The sequence below is a fragment of the Cibotium barometz genome, chromosome 36, assembly GCF_041138505.1.
Source record: "Cibotium barometz isolate CiBa-2024 chromosome 36, ASM4113850v1, whole genome shotgun sequence".
NCBI lineage: Eukaryota > Viridiplantae > Streptophyta > Polypodiopsida > Cyatheales > Cibotiaceae > Cibotium > Cibotium barometz.
This window is the reverse complement of record NC_141081.1, coordinates 27,087,490-27,101,078: the sequence shown is the minus strand read 5'-3', so window position 1 is coordinate 27,101,078 and position 13,589 is coordinate 27,087,490.

Sequence of the window (13,589 nt, the reverse complement as noted above, 5' to 3'; positions counted from 1 at the left end):
ACTATATTTATTTATTTTTTTGTGTTGGGGGTAAACGGATACTTTGAGATGGATCTTACTTGGACAGATACGAGCATACAATTGATTAACAAGGATATGAGCATACAATTGATTAACAAGGACAATATGGATCCCCTTCACCAAGGAGATTATTGTATACCCAATCTTCATACTTTTTCTCATTATTATCTTGCTAACAAGGGTGAACGTTGTTATGGGTCATCATTCGTAAAATTATTTTTTCTTCAGTTTCACCCCATTTATCCCTCTACCATGCTTGTGTGAGAGGAGGATGCTCAGTGCAACCTCATGTATATGTTGGTAGTGTAGGACCTATTTTAGGCAATATGGTACAGGGTTTGTTAAAACTTAGTGGGTGTAGTGCCTCAGCGCCAAGATAGGATTAGCATCTTTTATCCTCAAGGACGGCATTTTCAATAACGAAGTGAGGAGTATGCTGAGATTTGGCAACGAGCAAGGAGAGCCTACGACCTTACTCCATCATTTCATGAGATCACTTTACCTTTTGTTTACTCATTTTAAGATTTGGGAGGTGATTATTTAGAAGAGTGTGAAAGAGTTAGAAGATATTCCATGGTGCCAGCTTTGGCACATCTTCCTTTGACCCCTATCCCATTTCACGATTTGGCTGCTTTTTTACCATATTTATGGTAAGATCTGGTTTATGCAGCCTCTATTCGACTCCCGTACTAGGTGGATACCTTAGTGATTCCATTCATGTTTCCTACCGATGTAGAGTCTGTTGACCTAGGGGAAGAGTTTAATGAGCTCTGCTCTGTATTTTTGATGTGACGAAAGAGGACTTACTTAGGTGATAGTTTTTCTTTTCTTTTCTTTTTTCTACTTTTAGCTGGTAGCTTTTCATGCTTAGCATTCTCATACTTTTTTATTTTTTTTAAAACAACAAAAAACTTTTAAAAAAACTTAGACTAGGACAACACTACGTGAGGCTAGTGTTGTGGTTATGGGAGACATGTACCTTCTAAGAGTGAGAAGAGACTGGTGAAGAGAGATTCAAAGCAAGTGGACGTATGAAAAGCAATACAGACATGAGGAGGTAGATTTTCAACCTGTTGATCAGGTGTATTTGAACCCTCTATAGTTATGTTAATTTGTTATTAAATGAAATCTATTAGAATTAGTATGAAATGAATGAGTGAAATTTGTTATTAAATGAAATCTATTAGAATTAATTTGTTAGAATTATTTTGAAATGAATGAGTGAGATTAAATGAAGTGTAAAGAGTATAAAAGTGTAAAGAGTATAAAAGTGAGAAGAGACACTGTGGGAGGATGATTGGTCTATGACCCATATAGTTTTGATGTCTAGATGAGTCTTAAAGCTTTAACCATGTTTAAAGGCTGGTATTAGTTCCTTTATATCTAGATATTCCTTGCATTGTGTCAATGGAGTATGTCAAGATATTCGAGCTCCATATTTTTAGTGGACTATTTGAGACCATGTCTTGTTGGAATTAGGGTTAGGGTTTCAACAATGCACACACACAAGATAGAGAAGCTTGAGAGCACACAAACTCACTAGAATAGAATGAACAAATGTGTGCCAAATACAAAAGATAAGTACACACTCCAAAATGAGTTGATAAGAGGGTGTACATATGCACGGGGGAAAAAACCTCCTAGTGAGGCAAAAAATACCCCAGCGGTCCTAAGTGTGTTCACACACATCACTACCATATAATGCTACAAATCCCCCCTGGAGTGATGATGTGAACATGTACAGGGTATGGCCGATCAATCCTGAAAAGGCAGTAAGCCCAAAGCTTTATGAAAAGCTTCAAACTTTTCACGAAGAAGAGCCTTCGTGAATAAATCTGCCATGTTGTCATGTGTAGGCACATAGATCAAGCTGATCTCTACCTGTAGAGAGTCTTTCCCTAACATAGTGGTAATGCACCTCAATGTGCTTAGTGCGAGCATAAAACACTAGGCTCCTCATAACTGCTAATGCGCTCTGGCTGTCAGTGAAAATGGTAGACACCCAAATCAGCCATAAGACGTCTGAACCACACACACTCAATTGTAGCTGTAAAATCTGCCATGTACTCAGCTTCACAGCTGAAGTGGCCACTGTAGGCTGCTTCTTGCTGAGCCATGATATACATGAATCACCAAGGTGAAAGCAAAACCCACTAGTGGACACTCGTGTGTCATAACATCCAGCCCAATCTGGATGTTATGACACTCGTGTGTCATAACATCCAGCCCAATCTGAATCACTAAAAGCATGCAGCTGTGACTCACCTCCCCTTTGGATAAAACAATCCAAAATACTGAGTGCCCTATAAATAGCAAAAAACCCACTTGATAGCCTGCCAATGCTTCGTACTTGGGATATGCATAAATCTGCTCAACTGTCAGACTGCATACTGTATATCTAGCCTCGTGTTATATACATAAAGAAGGGATCCAACAGCCTTCTGATACAAACTAGCATCAAAAGAGTCTCCTGCATCTTGAAGACTAAGTCGGGTACCTGTCGCCATAGGTGTAGCCACAGGTTTACAGTCTTTAAGAGTAAACCTCTTCAATAGCTTCTATTTATATTTAGACTGCAGCATAACAATGTCATCATTACGCTACATAAATTGAATCCCCAAATAATAATGCAAGGGCCCCAAATTTTACATCTCAAATGATGACTGCAAATCAACCTTAAAGGCTGAAATTTGATCTATATTGGGTCCCATGAGCAGCATGTCATCAACATATAGAACGATGACCAAAAATGTGTCCTTACTTCTCTTCACATAGAGGGTACTCTCTATTGGACTGTTGCAAAAATCATTTGCAACCAAGTATGCATGAATCTTCTCATACCATGCTCTAGGAGCCTGCTTAAGGCCGTAAAGAGCCTTTTTCAATACTTTAGACTCTTCCCCTTTCACATCAAAACCAGGAGGCTGCGATACATACACCTCCTCATGTATATCACCATTCAAGAATGCAGTCTTAATGTCCAACTGATGTACATTTATTCCATCCATGATGTGCTGCCAAAGCAATGAGACACCTAATGGTAGTTATACGAGATGTGGGTCCAAAGGTCTCATCATAATCAATACCCTTTTGCTGGGCTTACCCCTTTGCAACAAGTCTGGCCTTGTAGTGATCAATGCTACCATCTGCTTTGCGTTTTAACTTGTAAACCCACTTAGCACCAATGGCCTTCTTGCCCATGAGGTAGATCTATCAAATACCACGTGTCATTCTTGAGTATAGAGTTATACTCATCCTACATAGCATGCATCCAATGATCATCATCTTGTGCTTCCTCAAAGGAAACAGGTTCCTCCTCATTACATAAAGTAGAAATAAGAACATGAGAATAATCTGCATGATGAGAACCTGCATGAGTTCTGCTAGGTAAAGGAGCTGCCAACTTCCTATCCCTCAATGTCTGCACAAGCCATTTTGGCATACGCCTAGATTCTTCTATGGTTTCTCTCTCCTCATCCACTACATCCTCAATAATTGCCTCATCAAAAGGCTGATTTGCAAGTTGAATTTCAGCACTTGTTTGAGCATTCAAATGCTCTACATTTGGCTGCCCTCCATTAAACAAAGGTAGGAGCGAATTAAACATGTCTTGCGAGCATACATTCTGTTGTTTTTTGCATGAAAGCATGGGCTGAACTGAGTTTTTGACAAAAACATCTTCTTACTAAAATCCACTTTGAGGCCGGATGGTAGAGTCTATATCCCTTGCTTTCTGAACTGTACCCCACAAATATGCATTTAACTGCCTTATCATCAAGCTTACTGTGTTGTTGCTCAGGCACAAGAGCATAAGCAAGATAACCAAAAACACGCAAACGAGCCACAGAAGGCTTCCTGCCATGCTAAGCTTCATAAGGAGTTTTAGATTGGAAGGCCTTGGTAGGGCATTTGTTCAACACATAGTTTGCGCACAGTTGCCTCTAACCAAAAACCATGAGGTAAATCTTGGGCTTTCCCCATAGATCATGCCATCTCCATGAGAGACCTGTTCTTCTGCTCAGCCACACCATTTTGCTGAGGTGTGTATGACACTGTACATTGATGCGCCTTATGCCTTTTTTAGCCATATATACATGAAATTCCTTGGACATATACTCCCCCCCTCGATCTAAACGAAGGGTGCCAACTTTACATTCACATGCATTTTCAGCCATGGATAGAAGTGCTTAAAGCACATAAAAACCTCTGACTTCTGCTTTAATGGATACTCCCAGCTATATCTGGAGTAATCATCAATAAAAGTGACAAAGTAGAGATATCCCCCAATAGATGGTGTCCTCATACATCTCTATGTATAAGCTGTAATTTCTTAACAGCTCTCAGAGATCCATCCTTTGGAAATGATGCCCGAAGCATTTTACCAAGAATACACCCCTCACATACATGTCTAATACGGGTCTCAAGAGTTAGCAACTCAGACACCATATCATGCCTTTGAAGGCGTAACAAACTACCATAATTCAGATGGCCAAATCGTGCATTCCATAATTGTGCATCACTCATAGCACTAGTCGTAGAGACTGAGCAAGCATCATGCTACAACTTCTTAAATACATTCATCTTATATAGGCCATGAAACAAGGTACCTGAGGCAATGATAGAATAACCATCATTTCTATCTTGAACTATACATCTGTCATCCACAAATTTCACCGTCAAGCCTAACAAGGCTAAGGCTAAAACTGACAACAAGTTTTTCTTAATACTTGGCACATATGAACTTTCGAAAGAGTAAATGCGCCCCCATTTGCAGTAGTGAGCACAAGTCTACCAACTCCTTTGACAGGATATGACGAACCATTTGCACATGGGACGATTCCTGCACTTGGGACAGATTCTAGAGATGAGAAACAAACCTTTTTGTGAAGTATGTGCTTACTAGCACCACTGTCAAAGTACCAAGCATTTGATTCTACCACTATAGGACCACAATGGGCAGTTAGTCCCATCAAGTTTGTCCTCAGGCAGACATGTTAAATACCAAACTACTGCCAGCCATGACTTTCTACCAAATGCAAAATCTTTCAACACACTGCAAGTACTCAGTGTTCAATGGATGCAACCCTGGATGGCTGCCAACTGTCTGAATCACCTACAAAGTGTATGAAAAATAACATAGAGTAGAGAATAGAGTGTTACTGGCAAAAGCATGATGGTCGATGTTGTTGAAGACACTGTAGATGCTGCTGCACACCAAATCTTTGCCGCTACATAGTCCAAACACCCAAAATCGAGCAGAACCAATCCAAAATGATGCCCCTCTAGAACGTCTGTAAAAAACCTTATGGTGCCCAAAACGCATGCAAATCGCACCACAGACCTCCAAAATTATGTATACTTTGTATACATCACACTACAGTATACACCTTCTTCTCCTAAGAGGGTATCTCAATCGGAGATAGAAAAATAGGGTCGTGAGGAGGGAGGTAGACTACTAGATCAAGTGTCAAGGAACCTGGCTCTGATACCAATTGTTGGAATTAGAGTTAGGGTTTCAACAATGCACACACACAAGATAGAGAAGCTTGAGAGCACACAAACTCACTAGAATAGAATGAACAAATGTGTGCCAAATACAAAAGATAAGTACACACCCCAAAATGAGTCGATAAGAGGGTGTACATACACGGGGGAAAAAACCTCCTAGTGAGGGAAAAAATGCCCTGGCGGTCCTAAGGGTGTTCACACACATCACTACCATATAATGCTACATATCTTAGCTTTATAGATACATTGTGAGTGAACGGGTGAGCTAGCAATGTAGAAAAGGAAAGAAGGGAAAATTAAAGAGTTGAAGACTGAAAAAAAAACAAATAAAAAAAGCAAGAAGATAACTATCACCATGTGAGTTCTTGGTAAGTTTCTAGGAACACCCTTGGCGGTAACATTGACGCCTAGAACCAATGCCTTGGTCTCCATGGGGTGGGACCTTGTGTGAAACAAAAAAGCGATGACATAAGGGAGTTTTGCTAAATAAATAATAAGTTTTGGAGTGTTAAAGCTTAAGAGTAGCCCAATTATTTACAGTCTTTTTGTAGAGCCTTGGTCTCCATGGGATGGGACCTTGTATGAAACAAAAAAGCAATGACAGAGGGGAGTTTCACTAAATAAATAATAAGTTTTGGAGTGTTAAAGCTTAAGAGTAGCTCAATTACTTACAGTCTATTTGTAGAGCTAGAATATGTAGTCTTGGATAATTTCATGAGATGAGATATTGTGTAGTGGGAGTAAGGTCATAGCGCCATAGACATAGGTTAAGTAGTGTCTAAGTGTAGAGTGGTTTAGTACTAGTTTATAAGAGAGGTAAGGCTTTAATATTTGTCTTAGTAGCAATTCTATATGGAGATCAAGACCAATCATGACCCGAGTAATGAGTGAGTAGGATTTCAAGAGAGTGGTCATATAATCGATGTATTAGTGTGTAGCATGAGTGTGAGTAAGTTTTTTTAAAAGATCTGGTTATTAGCGGTATTCTTTATATGTAGATATTATAAAGAGTGCCAGAAGAAGAAGAACTAGAATGAAGACCTGATGCAGTGCTCGCAAGCATGCTTTGCAATAAAGTGTGGGGGGAATAATAACCCAATATTTTTTGTGGAAAAAAGGAGATATTTTTTTGGCAAAATCAAAGTCAAAGCATTTTTTTTAGTGTTATTCTCAAGAAAAAATATTAATTTTGCCAGGGTAATTGGCTTTGAGAGAGTCTATTTTGTGTGGAAGGAGTGGTATTTGTGGGAAATATCAAGCATTAAGGTTGAAAAACCTTAGAAGGTGATATGAGGGGGTTAAACCATTAAAACATATTGAATTTTTTTTTTAAAAAGCTCTTAACTACAAATCCTAGGAAGAAAGCATAGGAAAGAAATATTTTTTTTTGAAGGGTGAAATTCTCTTAATCTCTTTGCATACAAACCACATAGCCCTCTTAGCAATGCTGTGAATGGGGAGTAGTTGCCATTTCTAAGGGGAATTAGGGCTGATTTGAACAAAAACGTGGAGAAGCAAGAGAGGGTTTCCTAGGCTAATTAGTGTATAATCATGCCTAATCATGGAGGAAGAAGGCTTAATTGGGAGCAACTGAGGATTGGAGAGGGGAGAGAAGGAGGAGAGGATAAAAGCTTAGCCAAAAACGTCACCATTTTGCAAGTTGGCTCATTTTTTTAATATTCAATAATTTAATAATTATTTATTAGAGAAATGGCCAAATTTACAATAATAATTAGTGGATTTGGTAAAAATTTAATGTGATATTTTTACTTATGTTATCACCCCATGAATTTCCAAGGTTGTTTGCTAATTTATAAAAATCAAAAACCTGCTTTTTAGTGCTAAAAATGATGTATTTTGGTCATTATAATTAGGTGTTATGTGAAAAATGGAAATTTGTATTTTTTTATTACCTTTAATTGATGGTAAAAGTTCCTTAACAAATTTGTTATAATGTTTTGAATAATTTTACTAGTTTAAAAATTTTAAGAACTCATCTTTTTAATGAAAAATAATAATTATGGACTAATAAATAATGAAAATAAATAGAAAATAAATGAGAAAATTAATTAATAATTAAGATTTATAATTATGAAGTTAGATTCATCTCCAAAAATTTAATAAGGGTAAATGATTAAAGGAAATAATAATTTTTTTAAATGGCTATAGTGATAAAATATTAGAAAATTAATATTTGCTGATAGAGAAAGAATTTGGGGTAGGTTTTTAAAAAAAGAAATTATTTTTTATTTTTGATAAATATGTGTTTAAAATTTTATAATTATATAATTTATCCATGATATAGTTCCTTTGTAAACGGATCCTAATGAGTGAAAATTAAAAAATTAATAAGTATAGTTCAGTAGGAAATTTGAGGGTAGTATAAAAAGAAAAAGTTGATTTTTTATGGAGACAAATTGGCCTAGAAAATAATATATTTAATGGAGATACTTTTTATATACTTCCTTTGTAATTTGATGCAAAACATCAAGCAAAAATGTGTATTTTTGAGCTGAAATAACTAGAAAAGCTATTGGATTACTGTGAAGGTTGATTTTCAAAGGCATATCAAATTTTTAGAGGGTAGATAGAGACTTTTGAAAGGCAATTTAAGAGAGAAGGCTAGGTGTAGTATAGGATTCAACGTAAAATTTAGACTAAAAAGAGCACTAATGATTGTTATTTACTAGTAGTTCACCCTTTCTCTAGCGTAACAGCCTAATCCTTGGCTAGTTAGTACCCTTGGTAGTGAGTGGAGTATTTAGTGGGTCATCCAGATGAACTCGAACCTTTTGTGCCCAAATCTCAACCTCCAAGTACGAACAAAAAATATGCAATGAGTAAGGTGTTATCAAGGATGGCATAGACTATGTTGACCTTGAGGAGATTGGTAATAATCAAAAGGAGATAAGGTTATCAATTGCATTCAGTGGCTCTTGGAGAGCCCTACACATAATGTTTCAAGGGCCCATATTTATGGAATCAAGAAATAAATCAATGTGGCAGAAGTACATAGGGAATATCATGATAATCTCATCATGGAATTCCCTCCAACATTTGGAAAGGTCAATGGAATGAATGACATGGAGCAAAACTATAATGGCCACATTTGGACAAGACCAACAAGATAAATAGTATAAGCCAAATACACAAGTGTCCAAAATCGCAAAATGCCAAAGTGGCAAAACAAGCTCGCAATATATAGCTTGCAGAAAAAAATCCCCCTCTCATCGGCAAACTGGAAACATGCCCACTACTCAGCACATTAAGTTCTCTTTAAATATTCTCAAAAAGAGCAAGTCATTCTCTCTTCTATACCTTGAATTCTAGAGATAAGCTCTCTCTTTCCTCTTATGAACAAGCTTTTTGTCCCTCTTCGCTCATCCGACCATTATAAAAGGTTATTTACAATGCAAAATTGCTAGCTCATGATGCATTAGTTCACCAGTGAGGCCACTAAGCATCCATCGATTAAACTATGGGGATGTTCACATGCTAACATGGAGAAATGATATATATATCATAATTTCTTGCTATGGTTTTCCACAAGCTTACCCATTGAACAAAGATAAGATATAACGACTACTTGTCAAGCTAAGTGCACCTTATCAATTGATTATGTGATAACTATATAAGCTCAAAAAAGACAATGTGCTAAAGGATATGTGTTCAAGAGGATGAATTGTTTATAAATGTCTTAGAAGAAGCACATTCTGGAATAGCAAGAGGACATGTTTGTTGGCAGCTTTCTCCAAGTAGGATTATGGGCCAACATTGATTGGTGATGCCATAGAATTTGTAAAGGGATGTGAGGAACGTCAATGATTTATTATACCGCAGCAAAGATATAAAATGTCATTCACGGTAGTCATAGTCACATGATCCTTTGAGAAATGGGGCATTGACTTTATTATAAGACCTATTAGCCCTACCGCATGCATGTTATATCATTATGGCTACTGATGACTATTTTACCAAATGGAGGCTAGGGCCTTGAGGAAAGCTAACGCTCACTCGTACCATATTCTTGTATAAGCAAGTCATTTCTAGATTTGGTTATCCGAGAACAAAAGTGATCAAGGATCACATTTCATCAATGGGATAATTGAGTGCCTCTTAAAGGGTTTTTTGGTTCACCGAAAATATTTGCCTTATTGCTCTCAAGCCAATGGCTAGGCTAAAAGCACTAATAAGATATTTTGTACTATTTTTGTAAAATTTATTGAGGCCAACCAAAATGATTGGGAATATAAGTTTACAATTGTGCTTTGGGACTACCAAACATCTTACAAAGTTACAACTGGATACACGCCGTTCCGATTAGCATATTAATGTTGATGGAATACCTTGTGCCAAGTTTGACAGTTACAATTAGTGAACGACTAACTGAAAATGTAATCAACCAATTAACATAGAGAAATTGCATGAAACCAAATGGTAGCATCACACGGGTTAATGGTTGGGAAGTTCTACATGAAAAAATGGTTTGACCACGAAGTCAAAAAGAAGGAACTTAAGGAAGGGGATATATCCCTTATGTTTGGGATTGGTTCCAACATGAAGAAGAAGTTGAAATATTGGGGTTTGGGACCATTCAAAGTCACAAAGTTCACTCCATAGGGTATTGAACTTGATGGTGTCAAAATGAAAGGATACATTAACAGGAGTAAACTAAAAAGCCCAAGTACACAAAAATGCTAGAACATTAGGAAAAGGAAAGAATTGAAAAACAGACCAGACAAAGCTTACAGTCATGGGGCAAAGTTTTCAAAACAAAACTTTACATGTGAACATGGATACAATCACATCACTAGAAGACTTAAGATGAAGACTTGGACATTGAACCAACTAGGCTAAAAGTTCAAATCTCTACCTCTGATAACCAAGTCTTTAGCATAGCATTAATTAATACAAGGGTAATTCATAGCTTTCTTTCTATGAAACATGGGAGATCTTGTAAACTAGAACTTGAGCCCACAAGTGCTAAAGTGTAAAGTGTAAACATGGGAGATCTTGGGTAAATATGAGCCTACAAGTGCTAAAGGGCAAAGTGCTAAACATGGGTAAACATGGGAGATCTTGGGTAAACTAGAAATGGAGCCACAAGTGCTAAAGTGCAAAGTGTACACTCATTCATGGTGCAAATTGAAGGGTTTTTAAAGGTTAATATATCTATAAAAAATAATCCCTTGGTTGCAAAGGTGTATGTGATTCATGCATGGACTATGGAAGAACATATATAGCTCGATTGAACATGGATTAGTGCAAACAATTACTCCATCCAATGGGTAGATAAGACAGCTCAACTTAAGAGGGTCAGTGACACAATCATAGTGCCACTTTGGAGCCCCATCAAAGCCATGGTACTCGTCATTCTAAGCTTCAAGAAACAACTACTTCTCCCTAGTCCCTAAGAGAATTAAAAAATGCAAGGAGAACCACTACCTTTAAGTTGCCCCATAGAGGAGAAGTTTGCAAGGGAATTAATGCCCTATAAAAGACCTCAACCATCTCAAGAGAAATGGATAAAGAAGTATCTTCTTCAATGTCAAGGTTGCTATAAAGGAGCAAAGAAGGTGCCAAAATAATAAGTGGAGAGAACAAGGAGTGTCACACATGGTAGACCTTAACCTTAACTCAACAACCATACCCCTGACATAGGCTAAAACCACCAAGTACACACACCTAAAGATGTTCTTAAGGAAGCTTTAAAAATGATAGGTATCAATGATGATACAAGTCTAATATGAAGCTATGGCACAAATTTGGATACCTAAGCAAAAAGAAGATCAGAAGAGGAGTACTATTATGGTACCCTGGTACCCTGTAGCAAAGGTATAACCAACGAAGGGAGACCTAAAACCAACCCATGAGAGAAGAAGAGTGATGGCAAGAAGCTATAAGAACCTCAAAAGATATGGAAAAAAAAGGCCATAAAAACCTTCTTTTGTAAAAACATCACTAACTCTAAATCAAAGGTTGGAGTAAATTAGGTAAATGCTTGCTCCCCAAAGGAAAGGAAAAAGTAGCCGAAAAACAAGCATCCATTCTAAACAAAGGAATGGAACCATAAGAACCTTCTATAATGTTAATGGACATCTTAATACATTGAATGGAGGAAGAGCTACTGTGTTCTAAATAAGACCTACAGTATTAAGATGTCAATGGAGATCTTAATAGACTCTATAGATGGAGGAAGGGCTATAGTGTTCAAAAATAAGAGTTGGAGAACCTCCAATTATACTTGCCATCAAACACACTTGCAAAAACACTGCTAACTCTGAATCGAAGTCTAGAGTAAAATAGGCAATTTCTTACTCCAAAGGAAAGGAAAAAGTAGCAAAAAGACAAGCATAAGAACCTACTATAATGTTAATGGATATCTTAATACACTAGATGGAGGAAGAGCTACATTATTAAAATGTCGATGAACATCTTAATAGAATGGATGGAGGAAGAGCTACAATGTTCAAAAACAAAAGCTGAAAAATCTCTGGTTGCACTTGCATTCAACCTTCAAAGGGAAGTCCAAGTAAGATTGGGTCCAAATACCCAACATAGTCATCGGGGTGCTAGAGAACCAAAAAGAAGAAGGTAAAAAGGGAACCATGAAATACCGGTGAGTTTTTCATGGCCTTAAAAACCTCAAGTTTTTTACAACACAAGGAGGAACAAACATAACATATTCTAAAGGCCTATTTAACCTCTCCATCCATGCTAAGCCACCTAGGAGCAAAAAATGATAGATGATCAACCATGAAAAATAAGGCCTATTTAACCTCTCCATCCATGCTAAGCCACCTAGGAGCAAAAAATGATAGATGATCAACCATGAAAAACTTTGGGTTTTCACAACCATGAAAAATAAGGAGTGTTTCATGCCTTCAAAGCCAAAAAGGAAAAAGTTACTCAATGCACATCACTAACATTTTCTAACAACTTAACCCCCCAAAATCAAAACATTAAAAATTCCTTAATTTTTTGCACCATGAAAAACTCATTTTTTCACTCCACAAAAAACATTCTTGCATTTTCATGTCTCCATGCATTCATGATTTTAGCATATTTTTGGGCTAAATGCATCTCATAATCATCAAATTTAACAGCACAATGCACGTGTCAATGATTTCGAAAAAGCATCAACCATCATGAAAGTAGGCCGCCCTATTTAATTATCATTACTAAATTTTGTGATTTTATTCTTCATCTCTTTCATTCCTTTGCTTCTTCTATTGTGTTTCATCCTTTCGCTATCGCTTTTGCATTCTCTTTGCCCTACTTCTTATTTTGTGTTTCATCCTTTTGCCATCGCTTCTGTGCATTCTCTTTGCCTTGCTTTCATCTGTGGCTTTCATCACTATGGATGACATGCTATTGACTAGGAGCTATGAGAGGATGCAATTTTAGCTTTCAAAGTTAAATTAAAGACCTATGTCATGTGTACACTCTCTTGAGCGTACACTTTCTTGAGTGCGACATGGAGATGCTTCTATCCCTTGGACATCTCAAAGGTTGAGTACGTTGGACATCTCAAAGGTTGAGTACGTTGTGGTTGAATTCATGTGTTTGTAAGGGCTATTATGCCATATCCTTGTAATATTTTCTAGGTGCCCATGAGCAACCCTGTGTGAACAGAGTTATTGGGTTATTATGTGAAACACTTAGTCGGACACTATTATTAGGGTTGGTAGAGTTAGTACCCAACTCACAGACATTATACACTATAAATAGAGCTCTAGGCTTTAGTCATATTCATTCATTGATTAGTCTCAATGTCATTGAGAGCTTAGGAAAAATGCTACCAGTGAGTATCTCTATTCAGTATTGTAAATATTTCATGATAGTAATACATAGTAGATTAGGTTATCTCTCTCTATTGCGTATTGAACATGAAGAAGAATCAGTTTGTGCATGGGTTTAAGTCTCTGATTAGGTGCTAATCATAATCAATTAATCATTAACATGCTTCTGTAAGCACCCGACCTTCCAAGATGAGTTCTCGAATAGTTGATTCATCATCATTATCACCATCAAGGTGTGGATCTACAACACCCAACATC